At 36.7% G+C, this 23,363-nt stretch overlaps 1 protein-coding gene across 1 annotated transcript in view; it reads right to left on the bottom strand.

Moving 5' to 3' along the window:
• Positions 1–23,363, bottom strand: part of LOC139229981 (glutamate receptor ionotropic, NMDA 2B-like) — a 1,420,117-nt gene that overhangs the window by 736,126 nt on the left and 660,628 nt on the right. The gene's annotated exons all lie outside the window — the stretch shown is intronic.

Here is a 23,363-nt window from a genome sequence, read left to right on the forward strand (position 1 = left end):
GATTGATTCACTCTCAGATTGATTCACTCTCAGATTGATTCACTCAGATTGATTCACTTTCTGTTTGATTCACTCTCAGATTGATACACTTTCAGATTGATTCACTCTCAGTTTGATTCACTTTCAGATTGATTCACTCTCAGGTTGATTCACTCAGATTGATTCACTCTCAGATTGATTCACTTTCAGATTGATTCACTCTCAGATTGATTCACTCTCAGATTGATTCACTTTCAGATTGATTCACTCAGATTGATTCACTCTCAGATTGATTCACTCTCAGATTGATTCACTCTCAGATTGATTCACTCAGATTGATTCACTTTCTGTTTGATTCACTCTCAGATTGATACACTTTCAGATTGATTCACTCTCAGTTTGATTCACTTTCAGATTGATTCACTCTCAGGTTGATTCACTCAGATTGATTCACTCTCAGATTGATACACTTTCAGATTGATTCACTCTCAGATGATTCACTTTCAGATTGATTAACTCTCAGATTGATACACTTTCAGATTGATTCACTTTCAGATTGATTCACTTTCAGATTGATTCACTCTCAGATTGATACACTCTCAGAGTCATTCACTTTCAGATTGATTCATTTTCAGATTGATTCACACTCAGATTGATTCACTCTCAGATTGATTCACTCTCAGATTGATACACTTTCAGATTGATTCACTTTCAGATTGATTCACTTTCAGATTGATTCACTCTCAGAGTGATACACTCTCAGAGTCATTCACTCTCAGATTGCTACACTGTCGGATTGAGTCACTCTCAGATTGAGTCACTCTCAGGTTGATACACTCTCAGATTGCTACACTCTCAGATTGATTCACTCTCAGATTGCTACACTCTCAGATTGATTCACTTTCAGATTGAGTCACTCTCAGATTGATACACTTTCAGAATGATTCACTCGCAAATTGATTCACTTTCAGATTGATTCACTCTCAGAGTGATACACTCTCAGAGTCATTCACTCTCAGATTGCTACACTGTCGGATTGAGTCACTCTCAGATTGAGTCACTCTCAGGTTGATACACTCTCAGATTGCTACACTCTCAGATTGATTCACTCTCAGATTGCTACACTCTCAGATTGATTCACTTTCAGATTGAGTCACTCTCAGATTGATACACTTTCAGAATGATTCACTCGCAAATTGATTCACTTTCAGATTGATTCACTCGCAAATTGACTCATTCTCAGATTGGTTCACTCTCAGATTGATTCACTCTCAGATTGATTCACTTTCAGATTGATTCACTTTCAGATTGATTCACTCTCAGATTGATACACTCTCAGATTCATTCACTCTCAGATTGATTCACTTTTTGACTGATTCACTCTCAGATTGATTCACTTTCAGATTGAGTCACTCTCAGATTGATACACTCTCAGATTGCTACACTGTCGGATTGAGTCACTCTCAGATTGAGTCACTCTCAGATTGATACACTCTCAGATTGCTGCACTCTCAGATTGATTCACTCTCAGATTGCTACACTCTCAGATTGATTCACTTTCAGATTGAGTCACTCTCAGATTGATACACTTTCAGATTGATTCACTCGCAAATTGATTCACTTTCAGATTGATTCACTCGCAAATTGACTCACTCTCAGATTGGTTCACTCTCAGATTGATTCACTCTCAGATTGATTCACTTTCAAATTGATTCACTCGCAAATTGATTCACTTTCAGATTTATTCACTCGCAAATTGATTCAATCTCAGATTGATTCACTTTCAGATTGATTCACTCGCAAATTGATTCACTCGCAGATTATTACACTCTCAGATTGATTCACTCTCAGATTGATGCACTCTCAGATTGATACGAACTCAGATTGATTCACTTTGAGATTGATACACTCTCAGATTGGAGCACTTTCAGATTTATTCACTCTCAGATTGATTCACACTCAGATTGATACACTTTCAGATTGATTCACTCTCAGATTGATCCACTCTCCGATTGATTCACTCTCAGATTGATACACTCTCAGATTAATTCACTCTCAGATTCATTCACTTTCAGATTAATACATTTTCAGATTGATTCACTTTCAGATTGATCCACTCTCAGATTGATACACTCTCAGATTGATTCACTTTCAGATTGATTCACTCTCAGATAGATTCACTTTCAGATTGATTCACTGTCAAATTGATTCACTCTCAGATTGCTACACTTTCAGATTGATTCACTCGTAAATTGACTCACTCTCAGATTGATTCACTCTCAGATTTATTCACTCTTAGATTGATTCACTTTCAGATTGATTCATTCTCAGACTGATTCACTCTCAGATTGATTCACTCTCAGATTGATTCACTTTCAGATTGATTCACTCGCAAATTGATTCACTTTCAGATTTATTCACTCGCAAATTGATTCACTCTCAGATTGATTCACTTTCAGATTGATTCACTCGCAAATCGATTCACTCGCAGATTAATACACTCTCAGATTGATTCACTCTCAGATTGATACACTCTCAGATTGATACGAACTCAGATTGATTCACTTTGAGATTGATACACTCTCAGATTGGTGCACTTTCAGATTTATTCACTCTCAGATTGATTCACACTCAGATTGATACACTTTCAGATTGATTCACTCTCAGATTGATCCACTCTCCGATTGATTCACTCGCAGATTGATACACTCTCAGATTAATTCACTCTCAGATTGATTCACTTTCAGATTAATACATTTTCAGATTCATTCACTCAGATTGATTCACTTTCAGATTGATTCACTTTCAGATTGATTCACTCAGATTGATTCACTTTCAGATTGATTCACTCTCAGATTGATTCACTCTCAGATTGATTCACTCTCAGATTGATTCACTCAGATTGATTCACTTTCTGTTTGATTCACTCTCAGATTGATACACTTTCAGATTGATTCACTCTCAGTTTGATTCACTTTCAGATTGATTCACTCTCAGGTTGATTCACTCAGATTGATTCACTCTCAGATTGATTCACTTTCAGATTGATTCACTCTCAGATTGATTCACTCTCAGATTGATTCACTTTCAGATTGATTCACTCAGATTGATTCACTCTCAGATTGATTCACTCTCAGATTGATTCACTCTCAGATTGATTCACTCAGATTGATTCACTTTCTGTTTGATTCACTCTCAGATTGATACACTTTCAGATTGATTCACTCTCAGTTTGATTCACTTTCAGATTGATTCACTCTCAGGTTGATTCACTCAGATTGATTCACTCTCAGATTGATACACTTTCAGATTGATTCACTCTCAGATTGATTCACTTTCAGATTGATTCACTCTCAGAGTGATACACTCTCAGAGTCATTCACTCTCAGATTGCTACACTGTCGGATTGAGTCACTCTCAGATTGAGTCACTCTCAGGTTGATACACTCTCAGATTGCTACACTCTCAGATTGATTCACTCTCAGATTGCTACACTCTCAGATTGATTCACTTTCAGATTGAGTCACTCTCAGATTGATACACTTTCAGAATGATTCACTCGCAAATTGATTCACTTTCAGATTGATTCACTCTCAGAGTGATACACTCTCAGAGTCATTCACTCTCAGATTGCTACACTGTCGGATTGAGTCACTCTCAGATTGAGTCACTCTCAGGTTGATACACTCTCAGATTGCTACACTCTCAGATTGATTCACTCTCAGATTGCTACACTCTCAGATTGATTCACTTTCAGATTGAGTCACTCTCAGATTGATACACTTTCAGAATGATTCACTCGCAAATTGATTCACTTTCAGATTGATTCACTCGCAAATTGACTCATTCTCAGATTGGTTCACTCTCAGATTGATTCACTCTCAGATTGATTCACTTTCAGATTGATTCACTTTCAGATTGATTCACTCTCAGATTGATACACTCTCAGATTCATTCACTCTCAGATTGATTCACTTTTTGACTGATTCACTCTCAGATTGATTCACTTTCAGATTGAGTCACTCTCAGATTGATACACTCTCAGATTGCTACACTGTCGGATTGAGTCACTCTCAGACTGAGTCACTCTCAGATTGATACACTCTCAGATTGCTGCACTCTCAGATTGATTCACTCTCAGATTGCTACACTCTCAGATTGATTCACTTTCAGATTGAGTCACTCTCAGATTGATACACTTTCAGATTGATTCACTCGCAAATTGATTCACTTTCAGATTGATTCACTCGCAAATTGACTCACTCTCAGATTGGTTCACTCTCAGATTGATTCACTCTCAGATTGATTCACTTTCAAATTGATTCACTCGCAAATTGATTCACTTTCAGATTTATTCACTCGCAAATTGATTCAATCTCAGATTGATTCACTTTCAGATTGATTCACTCGCAAATTGATTCACTCGCAGATTATTACACTCTCAGATTGATTCACTCTCAGATTGATGCACTCTCAGATTGATACGAACTCAGATTGATTCACTTTGAGATTGATACACTCTCAGATTGGAGCACTTTCAGATTTATTCACTCTCAGATTGATTCACACTCAGATTGATACACTTTCAGATTGATTCACTCTCAGATTGATCCACTCTCCGATTGATTCACTCTCAGATTGATACACTCTCAGATTAATTCACTCTCAGATTCATTCACTTTCAGATTAATACATTTTCAGATTGATTCACTTTCAGATTGATCCACTCTCAGATTGATACACTCTCAGATTGATTCACTTTCAGATTGATTCACTCTCAGATAGATTCACTTTCAGATTGATTCACTGTCAAATTGATTCACTCTCAGATTGCTACACTTTCAGATTGATTCACTCGTAAATTGACTCACTCTCAGATTGATTCACTCTCAGATTTATTCACTCTTAGATTGATTCACTTTCAGATTGATTCACTCTCAGACTGATTCACTCTCAGATTGATTCACTCTCAGATTGATTCACTTTCAGATTGATTCACTCGCAAATTGATTCACTTTCAGATTTATTCACTCGCAAATTGATTCACTCTCAGATTGATTCACTTTCAGATTGATTCACTCGCAAATCGATTCACTCGCAGATTAATACACTCTCAGATTGATTCACTCTCAGATTGATACACTCTCAGATTGATACGAACTCAGATTGATTCACTTTGAGATTGATACACTCTCAGATTGGTGCACTTTCAGATTTATTCACTCTCAGATTGATTCACACTCAGATTGATACACTTTCAGATTGATTCACTCTCAGATTGATCCACTCTCCGATTGATTCACTCGCAGATTGATACACTCTCAGATTAATTCACTCTCAGATTGATTCACTTTCAGATTAATACATTTTCAGATTCATTCACTCAGATTGATTCACTTTCAGATTGATTCACTTTCAGATTGATTCACTCAGATTGATTCACTTTCAGATTGATTCACTCTCAGATTGATTCACTCTCAGATTGATTCACTCTCAGATTGATTCACTCAGATTGATTCACTTTCTGTTTGATTCACTCTCAGATTGATACACTTTCAGATTGATTCACTCTCAGTTTGATTCACTTTCAGATTGATTCACTCTCAGGTTGATTCACTCAGATTGATTCACTCTCAGATTGATTCACTTTCAGATTGATTCACTCTCAGATTGATTCACTCTCAGATTGATTCACTTTCAGATTGATTCACTCAGATTGATTCACTCTCAGATTGATTCACTCTCAGATTGATTCACTCTCAGATTGATTCACTCAGATTGATTCACTTTCTGTTTGATTCACTCTCAGATTGATACACTTTCAGATTGATTCACTCTCAGTTTGATTCACTTTCAGATTGATTCACTCTCAGGTTGATTCACTCAGATTGATTCACTCTCAGATTGATACACTTTCAGATTGATTCACTCTCAGATGATTCACTTTCAGATTGATTAACTCTCAGATTGATACACTTTCAGATTGATTCACTTTCAGATTGATTCACTTTCAGATTGATTCACTCTCAGATTGATACACTCTCAGAGTCATTCACTTTCAGATTGATTCATTTTCAGATTGATTCACACTCAGATTGATTCACTCTCAGATTGATTCACTCTCAGATTGATACACTTTCAGATTGATTCACTTTCAGATTGATTCACTTTCAGATTGATTCACTCTCAGAGTGATACACTCTCAGAGTCATTCACTCTCAGATTGCTACACTGTCGGATTGAGTCACTCTCAGATTGAGTCACTCTCAGGTTGATACACTCTCAGATTGCTACACTCTCAGATTGATTCACTCTCAGATTGCTACACTCTCAGATTGATTCACTTTCAGATTGAGTCACTCTCAGATTGATACACTTTCAGAATGATTCACTCGCAAATTGATTCACTTTCAGATTGATTCACTCTCAGAGTGATACACTCTCAGAGTCATTCACTCTCAGATTGCTACACTGTCGGATTGAGTCACTCTCAGATTGAGTCACTCTCAGGTTGATACACTCTCAGATTGCTACACTCTCAGATTGATTCACTCTCAGATTGCTACACTCTCAGATTGATTCACTTTCAGATTGAGTCACTCTCAGATTGATACACTTTCAGAATGATTCACTCGCAAATTGATTCACTTTCAGATTGATTCACTCGCAAATTGACTCATTCTCAGATTGGTTCACTCTCAGATTGATTCACTCTCAGATTGATTCACTTTCAGATTGATTCACTTTCAGATTGATTCACTCTCAGATTGATACACTCTCAGATTCATTCACTCTCAGATTGATTCACTTTTTGACTGATTCACTCTCAGATTGATTCACTTTCAGATTGAGTCACTCTCAGATTGATACACTCTCAGATTGCTACACTGTCGGATTGAGTCACTCTCAGATTGAGTCACTCTCAGATTGATACACTCTCAGATTGCTGCACTCTCAGATTGATTCACTCTCAGATTGCTACACTCTCAGATTGATTCACTTTCAGATTGAGTCACTCTCAGATTGATACACTTTCAGATTGATTCACTCGCAAATTGATTCACTTTCAGATTGATTCACTCGCAAATTGACTCACTCTCAGATTGGTTCACTCTCAGATTGATTCACTCTCAGATTGATTCACTTTCAAATTGATTCACTCGCAAATTGATTCACTTTCAGATTTATTCACTCGCAAATTGATTCAATCTCAGATTGATTCACTTTCAGATTGATTCACTCGCAAATTGATTCACTCGCAGATTATTACACTCTCAGATTGATTCACTCTCAGATTGATGCACTCTCAGATTGATACGAACTCAGATTGATTCACTTTGAGATTGATACACTCTCAGATTGGAGCACTTTCAGATTTATTCACTCTCAGATTGAGTCACACTCAGATTGATACACTTTCAGATTGATTCACTCTCAGATTGATCCACTCTCCGATTGATTCACTCTCAGATTGATACACTCTCAGATTAATTCACTCTCAGATTCATTCACTTTCAGATTAATACATTTTCAGATTGATTCACTTTCAGATTGATCCACTCTCAGATTGATACACTCTCAGATTGATTCACTTTCAGATTGATTCACTCTCAGATAGATTCACTTTCAGATTGATACACTGTCAAATTGATTCACTCTCAGATTGCTACACTTTCAGATTGATTCACTCGTAAATTGACTCACTCTCAGATTGATTCACTCTCAGATTTATTCACTCTTAGATTGATTCACTTTCAGATTGATTCACTCTCAGACTGATTCACTCTCAGATTGATTCACTCTCAGATTGATTCACTTTCAGATTGATTCACTCGCAAATTGATTCACTTTCAGATTTATTCACTCGCAAATTGATTCACTCTCAGATTGATTCACTTTCAGATTGATTCACTCGCAAATCGATTCACTCGCAGATTAATACACTCTCAGATTGATTCACTCTCAGATTGATACACTCTCAGATTGATACGAACTCAGATTGATTCACTTTGAGATTGATACACTCTCAGATTGGTGCACTTTCAGATTTATTCACTCTCAGATTGATTCACACTCAGATTGATACACTTTCAGATTGATTCACTCTCAGATTGATCCACTCTCCGATTGATTCACTCGCAGATTGATACACTCTCAGATTAATTCACTCTCAGATTGATTCACTTTCAGATTAATACATTTTCAGATTCATTCACTCAGATTGATTCACTTTCAGATTGATTCACTTTCAGATTGATTCACTCAGATTGATTCACTTTCAGATTGATTCACTCTCAGATTGATTCACTCTCAGATTGATTCACTCTCAGATTGATTCACTCAGATTGATTCACTTTCTGTTTGATTCACTCTCAGATTGATACACTTTCAGATTGATTCACTCTCAGTTTGATTCACTTTCAGATTGATTCACTCTCAGGTTGATTCACTCAGATTGATTCACTCTCAGATTGATTCACTTTCAGATTGATTCACTCTCAGATTGATTCACTTTCAGATTGATTCAATCTCAGATTGATACACTTTCAGATTGATACACTTTCAGATTGATTCACTTTCAGATTGATTCACTTTCAGATTGATTCACTCTCAGATTGATACACTCTCAGAGTCATTCACTTTCAGATTGATTCATTTTCAGATTGATTCACACTCAGATTGATTCACTCTCAGATTGATTCACTCTCAGATTGATACACTTTCAGATTGATTCACTTTCAGACTGATTCACTTTCAGATTGATTCACTCTCAGATTGATACACTCTCAGAGTCATTCACTCTCAGAGTGATTCACTTTCAGACTGATTCACTCTCAGATTGATTCACTTTCAGATTGAGTCACTCTCAGATTGATACACTCTCAGATTGCTACACTGTCGGATTGAGTCACTCTCAGATTGAGTCACTCTCAGGTTGATACACTCTCAGATTGCTACACTCTCAGATTGATTCACTCTCAGATTGCTACACTCTCAGATTGATTCACTTTCAGATTGAGTCACTCTCAGATTGATACACTTTCAGATTGATTCACTCGCAAATTGATTCACTTTCAGATTGATTCACTCGCAAATTGACTCATTCTCAGATTGGTTCACTCTCAGATTGATTCACGCTCAGATTGATTCACTTTCAGATTGATTCACTTTCAGATTGATTCACTCTCAGATTGATACACTCTCAGATTCATTCACTCTCAGATTGATTCACTTTTTGACTGATTCACTCTCAGATTGATTCACTTTCAGATTGAGTCACTCTCAGATGGATACACTCTCAGATTGCTACACTGTCGGATTGAGTCACTCTCAGATTGAGTCACTCTCAGATTGATACACTCTCAGATTGCTACACTCTCAGATTGATTCACTCTCAGATTGATTCACTCTCAGATTGATTCACTCAGATTGATTCACTTTCTGTTTGATTCACTCTCAGATTGATACACTTTCAGATTGATTCACTCTCAGTTTGATTCACTTTCAGATTGATTCACTCTCAGGTTGATTCACTCAGATTGATTCACTCTCAGATTGATACACTTTCAGATTGATTCACTCTCAGATTGATTCACTTTCAGATTGATTCACTCTCAGAGTGATACACTCTCAGAGTCATTCACTCTCAGATTGCTACACTGTCGGATTGAGTCACTCTCAGATTGAGTCACTCTCAGGTTGATACACTCTCAGATTGCTACACTCTCAGATTGATTCACTCTCAGATTGCTACACTCTCAGATTGATTCACTTTCAGATTGAGTCACTCTCAGATTGATACACTTTCAGAATGATTCACTCGCAAATTGATTCACTTTCAGATTGATTCACTCTCAGAGTGATACACTCTCAGAGTCATTCACTCTCAGATTGCTACACTGTCGGATTGAGTCACTCTCAGATTGAGTCACTCTCAGGTTGATACACTCTCAGATTGCTACACTCTCAGATTGATTCACTCTCAGATTGCTACACTCTCAGATTGATTCACTTTCAGATTGAGTCACTCTCAGATTGATACACTTTCAGAATGATTCACTCGCAAATTGATTCACTTTCAGATTGATTCACTCGCAAATTGACTCATTCTCAGATTGGTTCACTCTCAGATTGATTCACTCTCAGATTGATTCACTTTCAGATTGATTCACTTTCAGATTGATTCACTCTCAGATTGATACACTCTCAGATTCATTCACTCTCAGATTGATTCACTTTTTGACTGATTCACTCTCAGATTGATTCACTTTCAGATTGAGTCACTCTCAGATTGATACACTCTCAGATTGCTACACTGTCGGATTGAGTCACTCTCAGATTGAGTCACTCTCAGATTGATACACTCTCAGATTGCTGCACTCTCAGATTGATTCACTCTCAGATTGCTACACTCTCAGATTGATTCACTTTCAGATTGAGTCACTCTCAGATTGATACACTTTCAGATTGATTCACTCGCAAATTGATTCACTTTCAGATTGATTCACTCGCAAATTGACTCACTCTCAGATTGGTTCACTCTCAGATTGATTCACTCTCAGATTGATTCACTTTCAAATTGATTCACTCGCAAATTGATTCACTTTCAGATTTATTCACTCGCAAATTGATTCAATCTCAGATTGATTCACTTTCAGATTGATTCACTCGCAAATTGATTCACTCGCAGATTATTACACTCTCAGATTGATTCACTCTCAGATTGATGCACTCTCAGATTGATACGAACTCAGATTGATTCACTTTGAGATTGATACACTCTCAGATTGGAGCACTTTCAGATTTATTCACTCTCAGATTGATTCACACTCAGATTGATACACTTTCAGATTGATTCACTCTCAGATTGATCCACTCTCCGATTGATTCACTCTCAGATTGATACACTCTCAGATTAATTCACTCTCAGATTCATTCACTTTCAGATTAATACATTTTCAGATTGATTCACTTTCAGATTGATCCACTCTCAGATTGATACACTCTCAGATTGATTCACTTTCAGATTGATTCACTCTCAGATAGATTCACTTTCAGATTGATTCACTGTCAAATTGATTCACTCTCAGATTGCTACACTTTCAGATTGATTCACTCGTAAATTGACTCACTCTCAGATTGATTCACTCTCAGATTTATTCACTCTTAGATTGATTCACTTTCAGATTGATTCATTCTCAGACTGATTCACTCTCAGATTGATTCACTCTCAGATTGATTCACTTTCAGATTGATTCACTCGCAAATTGATTCACTTTCAGATTTATTCACTCGCAAATTGATTCACTCTCAGATTGATTCACTTTCAGATTGATTCACTCGCAAATCGATTCACTCGCAGATTAATACACTCTCAGATTGATTCACTCTCAGATTGATACACTCTCAGATTGATACGAACTCAGATTGATTCACTTTGAGATTGATACACTCTCAGATTGGTGCACTTTCAGATTTATTCACTCTCAGATTGATTCACACTCAGATTGATACACTTTCAGATTGATTCACTCTCAGATTGATCCACTCTCCGATTGATTCACTCGCAGATTGATACACTCTCAGATTAATTCACTCTCAGATTGATTCACTTTCAGATTAATACATTTTCAGATTCATTCACTCAGATTGATTCACTTTCAGATTGATTCACTTTCAGATTGATTCACTCAGATTGATTCACTTTCAGATTGATTCACTCTCAGATTGATTCACTCTCAGATTGATTCACTCTCAGATTGATTCACTCAGATTGATTCACTTTCTGTTTGATTCACTCTCAGATTGATACACTTTCAGATTGATTCACTCTCAGTTTGATTCACTTTCAGATTGATTCACTCTCAGGTTGATTCACTCAGATTGATTCACTCTCAGATTGATTCACTTTCAGATTGATTCACTCTCAGATTGATTCACTCTCAGATTGATTCACTTTCAGATTGATTCACTCAGATTGATTCACTCTCAGATTGATTCACTCTCAGATTGATTCACTCTCAGATTGATTCACTCAGATTGATTCACTTTCTGTTTGATTCACTCTCAGATTGATACACTTTCAGATTGATTCACTCTCAGTTTGATTCACTTTCAGATTGATTCACTCTCAGGTTGATTCACTCAGATTGATTCACTCTCAGATTGATACACTTTCAGATTGATTCACTCTCAGATTGATTCACTTTCAGATTGATTCACTCTCAGAGTGATACACTCTCAGAGTCATTCACTCTCAGATTGCTACACTGTCGGATTGAGTCACTCTCAGATTGAGTCACTCTCAGGTTGATACACTCTCAGATTGCTACACTCTCAGATTGATTCACTCTCAGATTGCTACACTCTCAGATTGATTCACTTTCAGATTGAGTCACTCTCAGATTGATACACTTTCAGAATGATTCACTCGCAAATTGATTCACTTTCAGATTGATTCACTCTCAGAGTGATACACTCTCAGAGTCATTCACTCTCAGATTGCTACACTGTCGGATTGAGTCACTCTCAGATTGAGTCACTCTCAGGTTGATACACTCTCAGATTGCTACACTCTCAGATTGATTCACTCTCAGATTGCTACACTCTCAGATTGATTCACTTTCAGATTGAGTCACTCTCAGATTGATACACTTTCAGAATGATTCACTCGCAAATTGATTCACTTTCAGATTGATTCACTCGCAAATTGACTCATTCTCAGATTGGTTCACTCTCAGATTGATTCACTCTCAGATTGATTCACTTTCAGATTGATTCACTTTCAGATTGATTCACTCTCAGATTGATACACTCTCAGATTCATTCACTCTCAGATTGATTCACTTTTTGACTGATTCACTCTCAGATTGATTCACTTTCAGATTGAGTCACTCTCAGATTGATACACTCTCAGATTGCTACACTGTCGGATTGAGTCACTCTCAGATTGAGTCACTCTCAGATTGATACACTCTCAGATTGCTGCACTCTCAGATTGATTCACTCTCAGATTGCTACACTCTCAGATTGATTCACTTTCAGATTGAGTCACTCTCAGATTGATACACTTTCAGATTGATTCACTCGCAAATTGATTCACTTTCAGATTGATTCACTCGCAAATTGACTCACTCTCAGATTGGTTCACTCTCAGATTGATTCACTCTCAGATTGATTCACTTTCAAATTGATTCACTCGCAAATTGATTCACTTTCAGATTTATTCACTCGCAAATTGATTCAATCTCAGATTGATTCACTTTCAGATTGATTCACTCGCAAATTGATTCACTCGCAGATTATTACACTCTCAGATTGATTCACTCTCAGATTGATGCACTCTCAGATTGATACGAACTCAGATTGATTCACTTTGAGATTGATACACTCTCAGATTGGAGCACTTTCAGATTTATTCACTCTCAGATTGATTCACACTCAGATTGATACACTTTCAGATTGATTCACTCTCAGATTGATCCACTCTCCGATTGATTCACTCTCAGATTGATACACTCTCAGATTAATTCACTCTCAGATTCATTCACTTTCAGATTAATACATTTTCAGATTGATTCACTTTCAGATTGATCCACTCTCAGATTGATACACTCTCAGATTGATTCACTTTCAGATTGATTCACTCTCAGATAGATTCACTTTCAGATTGATTCACTGTCAAATTGATTCACTCTCAGATTGCTACACTTTCAGATTGATTCACTCGTAAATTGACTCACTCTCAGATTGATTCACTCTCAGATTTATTCACTCTTAGATTGATTCACTTTCAGATTGATTCACTCTCAGACTGATTCACTCTCAGATTGATTCACTCTCAGATTGATTCACTTTCAGATTGATTCACTCGCAAATTGATTCACTTTCAGATTTATTCACTCGCAAATTGATTCACTCTCAGATTGATTCACTTTCAGATTGATTCACTCGCAAATCGATTCACTCGCAGATTAATACACTCTCAGATTGATTCACTCTCAGATTGATACACTCTCAGATTGATACGAACTCAGATTGATTCACTTTGAGATTGATACACTCTCAGATTGGTGCACTTTCAGATTTATTCACTCTCAGATTGATTCACACTCAGATTGATACACTTTCAGATTGATTCACTCTCAGATTGATCCACTCTCCGATTGATTCACTCGCAGATTGATACACTCTCAGATTAATTCACTCTCAGATTGATTCACTTTCAGATTAATACATTTTCAGATTCATTCACTCAGATTGATTCACTTTCAGATTGATTCACTTTCAGATTGATTCACTCAGATTGATTCACTTTCAGATTGATTCACTCTCAGATTGATTCACTCTCAGATTGATTCACTCTCAGATTGATTCACTCAGATTGATTCACTTTCTGTTTGATTCACTCTCAGATTGATACACTTTCAGATTGATTCACTCTCAGTTTGATTCACTTTCAGATTGATTCACTCTCAGGTTGATTCACTCAGATTGATTCACTCTCAGATTGATTCACTTTCAGATTGATTCACTCTCAGATTGATTCACTCTCAGATTGATTCACTTTCAGATTGATTCACTCAGATTGATTCACTCTCAGATTGATTCACTCTCAGATTGATTCACTCTCAGATTGATTCACTCAGATTGATTCACTTTCTGTTTGATTCACTCTCAGATTGATACACTTTCAGATTGATTCACTCTCAGTTTGATTCACTTTCAGATTGATTCACTCTCAGGTTGATTCACTCAGATTGATTCACTCTCAGATTGATACACTTTCAGATTGATTCACTCTCAGATGATTCACTTTCAGATTGATTAACTCTCAGATTGATACACTTTCAGATTGATTCACTTTCAGATTGATTCACTCTCAGATTGATTCACTCTCAGATTGATACACTTTCAGATTGATTCACTTTCAGATTGATTCACTTTCAGATTGATTCACTCTCAGAGTGATACACTCTCAGAGTCATTCACTCTCAGATTGCTACACTGTCGGATTGAGTCACTCTCAGATTGAGTCACTCTCAGGTTGATACACTCTCAGATTGCTACACTCTCAGATTGATTCACTCTCAGATTGCTACACTCTCAGATTGATTCACTTTCAGATTGAGTCACTCTCAGATTGATACACTTTCAGAATGATTCACTCGCAAATTGATTCACTTTCAGATTGATTCACTCTCAGAGTGATACACTCTCAGAGTCATTCACTCTCAGATTGCTACACTGTCGGATTGAGTCACTCTCAGATTGAGTCACTCTCAGGTTGATACACTCTCAGATTGCTACACTCTCAGATTGATTCACTCTCAGATTGCTACACTCTCAGATTGATTCACTTTCAGATTGAGTCACTCTCAGATTGATACACTTTCAGAATGATTCACTCGCAAATTGATTCACTTTCAGATTGATTCACTCGCAAATTGACTCATTCTCAGATTGGTTCACTCTCAGATTGATTCACTCTCAGATTGATTCACTTTCAGATTGATTCACTTTCAGATTGATTCACTCTCAGATTGATACACTCTCAGATTCATTCACTCTCAGATTGATTCACTTTTTGACTGATTCACTCTCAGATTGATTCACTTTCAGATTGAGTCACTCTCAGATTGATACACTCTCAGATTGCTACACTGTCGGATTGAGTCACTCTCAGATTGAGTCACTCTCAGATTGATACACTCTCAGATTGCTGCACTCTCAGATTGATTCACTCTCAGATTGCTACACTCTCAGATTGATTCACTTTCAGATTGAGTCACTCTCAGATTGATACACTTTCAGATTGATTCACTCGCAAATTGATTCACTTTCAGATTGATTCACTCGCAAATTGACTCACTCTCAGATTGGTTCACTCTCAGATTGATTCACTCTCAGATTGATTCACTTTCAAATTGATTCACTCGCAAATTGATTCACTTTCAGATTTATTCACTCGCAAATTGATTCAATCTCAGATTGATTCACTTTCAGATTGATTCACTCGCAAATTGATTCACTCGCAGATTATTACACTCTCAGATTGATTCACTCTCAGATTGATGCACTCTCAGATTGATACGAACTCAGATTGATTCACTTTGAGATTGATACACTCTCAGATTGGAGCACTTTCAGATTTATTCACTCTCAGATTGAGTCACACTCAGATTGATACACTTTCAGATTGATTCACTCTCAGATTGATCCACTCTCCGATTGATTCACTCTCAGATTGATACACTCTCAGATTAATTCACTCTCAGATTCATTCACTTTCAGATTAATACATTTTCAGATTGATTCACTTTCAGATTGATCCACTCTCAGATTGATACACTCTCAGATTGATTCACTTTCAGATTGATTCACTCTCAGATAGATTCACTTTCAGATTGATACACTGTCAAATTGATTCACTCTCAGATTGCTACACTTTCAGATTGATTCACTCGTAAATTGACTCACTCTCAGATTGATTCACTCTCAGATTTATTCACTCTTAGATTGATTCACTTTCAGATTGATTCACTCTCAGACTGATTCACTCTCAGATTGATTCACTCTCAGATTGATTCACTTTCAGATTGATTCACTCGCAAATTGATTCACTTTCAGATTTATTCACTCGCAAATTGATTCACTCTCAGATTGATTCACTTTCAGATTGATTCACTCGCAAATCGATTCACTCGCAGATTAATACACTCTCAGATTGATTCACTCTCAGATTGATACACTCTCAGATTGATACGAACTCAGATTGATTCACTTTGAGATTGATACACTCTCAGATTGGTGCACTTTCAGATTTATTCACTCTCAGATTGATTCACACTCAGATTGATACACTTTCAGATTGATTCACTCTCAGATTGATCCACTCTCCGATTGATTCACTCGCAGATTGATACACTCTCAGATTAATTCACTCTCAGATTGATTCACTTTCAGATTAATACATTTTCAGATTCATTCACTCAGATTGATTCACTTTCAGATTGATTCACTTTCAGATTGATTCACTCAGATTGATTCACTTTCAGATTGATTCACTCTCAGATTGATTCACTCTCAGATTGATTCACTCTCAGATTGATTCACTCAGATTGATTCACTTTCTGTTTGATTCACTCTCAGATTGATACACTTTCAGATTGATTCACTCTCAGTTTGATTCACTTTCAGATTGATTCACTCTCAGGTTGATTCACTCAGATTGATTCACTCTCAGATTGATTCACTTTCAGATTGATTCACTCTCAGATTGATTCACTTTCAGATTGATTCAATCTCAGATTGATACACTTTCAGATTGATACACTTTCAGATTGATTCACTTTCAGATTGATTCACTTTCAGATTGATTCACTCTCAGATTGATACACTCTCAGAGTCATTCACTTTCAGATTGATTCATTTTCAGATTGATTCACACTCAGATTGATTCACTCTCAGATTGATTCACTCTCAGATTGATACACTTTCAGATTGATTCACTTTCAGACTGATTCACTTTCAGATTGATTCACTCTCAGATTGATACACTCTCAGAGTCATTCACTCTCAGAGTGATTCACTTTCAGACTGATTCACTCTCAGATTGATTCACTTTCAGATTGAGTCACTCTCAGATTGATACACTCTCAGATTGCTACACTGTCGGATTGAGTCACTCTCAGATTGAGTCACTCTCAGGTTGATACACTCTCAGATTGCTACACTCTCAGATTGATTCACTCTCAGATTGCTACACTCTCAGATTGATTCACTTTCAGATTGAGTCACTCTCAGATTGATACACTTTCAGATTGATTCACTCGCAAATTGATTCACTTTCAGATTGATTCACTCGCAAATTGACTCATTCTCAGATTGGTTCACTCTCAGATTGATTCACGCTCAGATTGATTCACTTTCAGATTGATTCACTTTCAGATTGATTCACTCTCAGATTGATACACTCTCAGATTCATTCACTCTCAGAATGATTCACTTTTTGACTGATTCACTCTCAGATTGATTCACTTTCAGATTGAGTCACTCTCAGATGGATACACTCTCAGATTGCTACACTGTCGGATTGAGTCACTCTCAGATTGAGTCACTCTCAGATTGATACACTCTCAGATTGCTACACTCTCAGATTGATTCACTCTCAGATTGCTACACTCTCAGATTGATTCACTTTCAGATTGAGTCACTCTCAGATTGATACACTTTCAGATTGATTCACTCGCAAATTGATTCACTTTCAGATTGATTCACTCAGATTGATTCACTTTCAGATTGATTCACTTTCAGATTGATTCACTCAGTTTGATTCACTTTCAGATTGATTCACTCTCAGATTGATTCACTCTCAGATTGATTCATTTTCAGATTGATTCACTCTCAGATTGATTCACTCTCAGATTGATTCACGCTCAGATTGATTCACTCAGATTGATTCACTCTCAGATTGATTCACTCTCAGATTGATTCACTCTCAGATTGATTCACTCAGATTGATTCACTTTCAGCTTGATTCACTTTCAGATTGATTCACTCAGATTGATTCACTCAGATTGATTCACTTTCAGATTGATTCACTCAGATTGATTCACTCTCAGATTGATTCACTCTCAGATTGATTCACTTTCAGATTGATTCACTTTCAGATTGATTCACTCAGATTGATTCACTTTCAGCTTGATTCACTCTCAGCTTGATTCACTTTCAGATTGATTCATTCAGATTGATTCACTCAGATTGATTCACTCTCAGATTGATTCACTTTCAGATTGATTCACTCAGATTGATTCACTTTCAGATTGATTCACTCTCAGATTGATTCACTTTCAGATTGATTCACTTTCAGATTGATTCACTCAGATTGATTCACTTTCAGATTGAGTCAGTCTCAGATTGATTCACTCTCAGATCGATTCACTTTCAGATTGATTCACTCTCAGATTGATTCACTCTCAGATTGATTCACTTTCAGATTGATTCACTCAGATTGATTCACTCTCAGATTGATTCACTCTCAGATTGATTCACTCTCAGATTGATTCACTCAGATTGATACACTTTCAGATTGATTCACTCTCAGATTGATACACTTTCAGATTGATTCACTCTCAGTTTGATTCACTTTCAGATTGATTCACTCTCAAGTTGATTCACTCAGATTGATTCACTCTCAGATTGATTCACTTTCAGATTGATTCACTCGCAGATTGATACACTTTCAGATTGATTCACTCTCAGATGATTCACTTTCAGATTGATTCACTCTCAGGTTGATTCACTCAGATTGATTCACTCTCAGATTGATTCACTTTCAGATTGATTCACTCTCAGATTGATACACTTTCAGATTGATTCACTCTCAGATGATTCACTTTCAGATTGATTAACTCTCAGATTGATACACTTTCAGATTGATTCACTCAGATTGATTCACTCATTGATTCACTTTCAGATTGATTCACTCTCAGATTGATTCACTTTCAGATTGATTCACTTTCAGATTGATTCACTCAGATTGATTCACTCTCAGATTGATTCACTCTCAGATTGATTCACTTTCAGATTGATTCACTTTCAGATTGATTCACTCAGATTGATTCACTTTCAGATTGATTCACTCTCAGATTGATTCACTTTCAGATTGATTCACTCAGATTGATTCACTCAGATTGATTCACTCTCAGATTGATTCACTTTCAGATTGATTCACTCAGATTGATTCACTTTCAGATTGATTCACTCTCAGATTGATTCACTTTCAGATTGATTCACTTTCAGATTGATTCACTCAGATTGATTCACTTTCAGATTGATTCACTCTCAGATTGATTCACTTTCAGATTGATTCACTCTCAGATTGATTCACTCTCAGATTGATTCACTTTCAGATTGATTCACTCAGATTGATTCACTCTCAGATTGATTCACTCTCAGATTGATTCACTCTCAGATTGATTCACCCTCAGTTTGATTCACTCAAAGACTGACTTCTCTCAGATAGATTCACCCTCAGTTTGATTCACTCAAAGACTGACTTCTATCAGGTTGATACATTTTCAGATTGATTAGTCTAAAGTTGATTCACTCTCAGATTAATTCACTGAGATTGATTCACTCTCAGATTGATTACTCGCAAATTGATTCACTTTTAGATTGATTCACTCTCAGATTGATTCACTCGCAAATTGATTCACTCTCACATTGATGCACTCTCAGATTAAATCACTCTCAGATTGATTCACTTTCAGAGTGATTCACTCTCAGATTGATTCACTTTCAGATTGATACACTCTCAGATTGCTACACTCTCAGATTGATTCACTCTCAGATTGATTCACAATCAGATTGCTGCACTCTCAGATTGATTCACTTTCGGATTGATACACTCTCTGATTGATACACTCTCAGATTGCTACACTCTCAGATTGATTCACTTTCAGATTAATACACTTTCAGATTGATTCGCTTTCAGATTGATTCACTCTCAGATTGATTCACTTTCAGATTGATTCACTTTCAGATTGATTCACTCTCAGATTGATTCACTCTCAGATTGATTCACGCTCAGTTTGATTCACTTTTAGATTGATTCACTTTCAGATTGATTCACTCTCAGATTGATTCACTCTCAGACTGATTCACTCTCAGACTGATTCACTCTTTGATTGATTCACTCTCAGATTGATTCACTTTTAGATTGATTCACTCTCACATTGATTCAATCTCAGATTGATGCACAGACTGATTCACTCTCAGATTGATTCACTCTCAGATTGATTCCTCGCAAATTGATTCACTTTCAGATTGATTCACTTTTAGATTGATTCACTCTCACATTGATTCAATCTCAGATTGATGCACAGACTGATTCACTCTCAGACTGATTCACTCTCAGATTGATTCACAATCAGATTGTTGCACTCTCAGATTGATTCACTTTCAGATTGATACACTCTCTGATTGATACACTCTCAGATTGCTACACTTTCAGACTGATTCACTCTCAGACTGATTCACTCTTCGATTGATTCACTCTCAGATTGATTCACTTTTAGATTGATTCACACTCACATTGATTCAATATCAGATTGATGCACAGACTGATTCAATCTCAGATTGATGCACAGACTGATTTACTCTCCGATTGATTCACTCTCAGATTGATTCACTCTCAGGTTGATTCACTCTCAGATTGATTCACTCTCAGATTGTTTCACTCTCAGATTGTTTCACTCTCAGATTGTTTCACTCTCAGATTGATTCCCTCTCAGATTGATTCAGTCGCAGATTGATTCACTCTCTGATTGATTCACTTTCAGATTGATTCACTCTTAGATTGATTCACTCTCAGATTGATTCAATCTCAGATTGATGCACTCTCAGATTGATTCACTCTCAGATTGATTCACTCTCAGATAGATTCACCCTCTGTTTGATTCACTCAAAGACTGACTTCTCTCAGATTGATATATTTTCAGTTTGATAAGTCTAAAGTTGATTCACTCTCAGATTAATTCACTGAGATTGATTCACTCTCAGATTGATTACTCGCAAATTGATTCACTTTTAGATTGACACACGCTCAGATTGATTCACTCGCAGGTTGATTCACTCTCAGATTGATTCACTCGCAGAATGATTCACTCGCAGATTGATTCACTCTCAGATTGATTCACTTTCAGATTGATTCACTCCCAGATTGATTCCATCTCAGTTTGATGCACTCTCAGATTGATTCACTCGCAGATTGATTCACTCTCACATTGATGCACTCTCAGATTAATTCACTCTCAGATTGATTCACTTTCAGACTGATTCACTCTCAGATTGATTCACTTTCAGATTGATACACTCTCAGATTGCTACACTCTCAGATTGATTCACTCTCAGATTGATTCACAATCAGATTGCTGCACTCTCAGATTGATTCACTTTCGGATTGATACACTCTCTGATTGATACACTCTCAGATTGCTACACTCTCAGATTGATTCACTTTCAGATTAATACACTTTCAGATTGATTCGCTTTCAGATTGATTCACTCTCAGATTGATTCACTTTCAGATTGATTCTCTCTCAGATTGATTCACTCTCAGATGATTCACGCTCAGATTGATTCACTTTTAGATTGATTCACTTTCAGATTGATTCACTCTCAGATTGATTCACTCTCAGACTGATTCACTCTCAGACTGATTCACTCTTCGATTGATTCACTCTCAGATTGATTCACTTTTAGATTGATTCACTCTCACATTGATTCAATCTCAGATTGATGCACAGACTGATTCACTCTCAGATTGATTCACTCTCAGATTGATTACTCGCAAATTGATTCACTTTCAGATTGATTCACTTTCAGATTGGTTCACTCGCAAATTGATTCACTCTCAGATTGACACACTCTCAGATTGATTCACCCTCAGATTGATTCACTTTCAGATTGATACACTTTCAGATTGATTCACTTTCAGATTGATTCACTCTCAGATTGATTCAATCTCAGATTGATACACTCTCAGATTAATTCATTCTCAGATTTATTCACTTTCAGACTGATTCACTCTCAGATTGATTCACTTTCAGATTGAGTCACTCTCAGATTGATACACTCTCAGATTGCTACACTGTCAGATTGAGTCACTCTCAGATTGAATCACTCTCAGATTGATACACTCTCAGATTGCTACACTCTCAGATTGATTCACCCTCAGATTGATTCACTCCCAGATTGATTGACTCTCAGATTGCTTCACTCTCAGATTGATTCACTTTCAGATTAATACACTTTCAGATTGATACACTTTCAGATTGATTCACTCTCAGATTGATTCACTCTCAGATTGATTCACTCTCAGATTGATTCACTCTCAGATTGATTCACTTTCAGATTGATTCACTCTCAGATTGATTCACTCTCAGACTGATTCACTCTCAGATTGATTCACAATCAGATTGCTGCACTCTCAGATTGATTCACTTTCGGATTGATACACTCTCTGATTGATACACTCTCAGATTGCTACACTCTCAGATTGATTCACTTTCAGATTAATACACTTTCAGATTGATTCGCTTTCAGATTGATTCACTCTCAGATTGATTCACTTTCAGATTGATTCACTCTCAGATTGATTGACTCTCAGATTGATTCACGCTCAGATTGATTCACTTTTAGATTGATTCACTTTCAGATTGATTCACTCTCAGATTGATTCACTCTCAGACTGATTCACTCTCAGACTGATTCACTTTTAGATTGATTCACTCTCACATTGATTCAATCTCAGATTGATGCACAGACTGATTCACTCTCAGATTGATTCACTCTCAGATTGATTCACTCTCAGGTTGATT

The sequence above is a fragment of the Pristiophorus japonicus genome, chromosome 19, assembly GCF_044704955.1.
Source record: "Pristiophorus japonicus isolate sPriJap1 chromosome 19, sPriJap1.hap1, whole genome shotgun sequence".
NCBI lineage: Eukaryota > Metazoa > Chordata > Chondrichthyes > Pristiophoridae > Pristiophorus > Pristiophorus japonicus.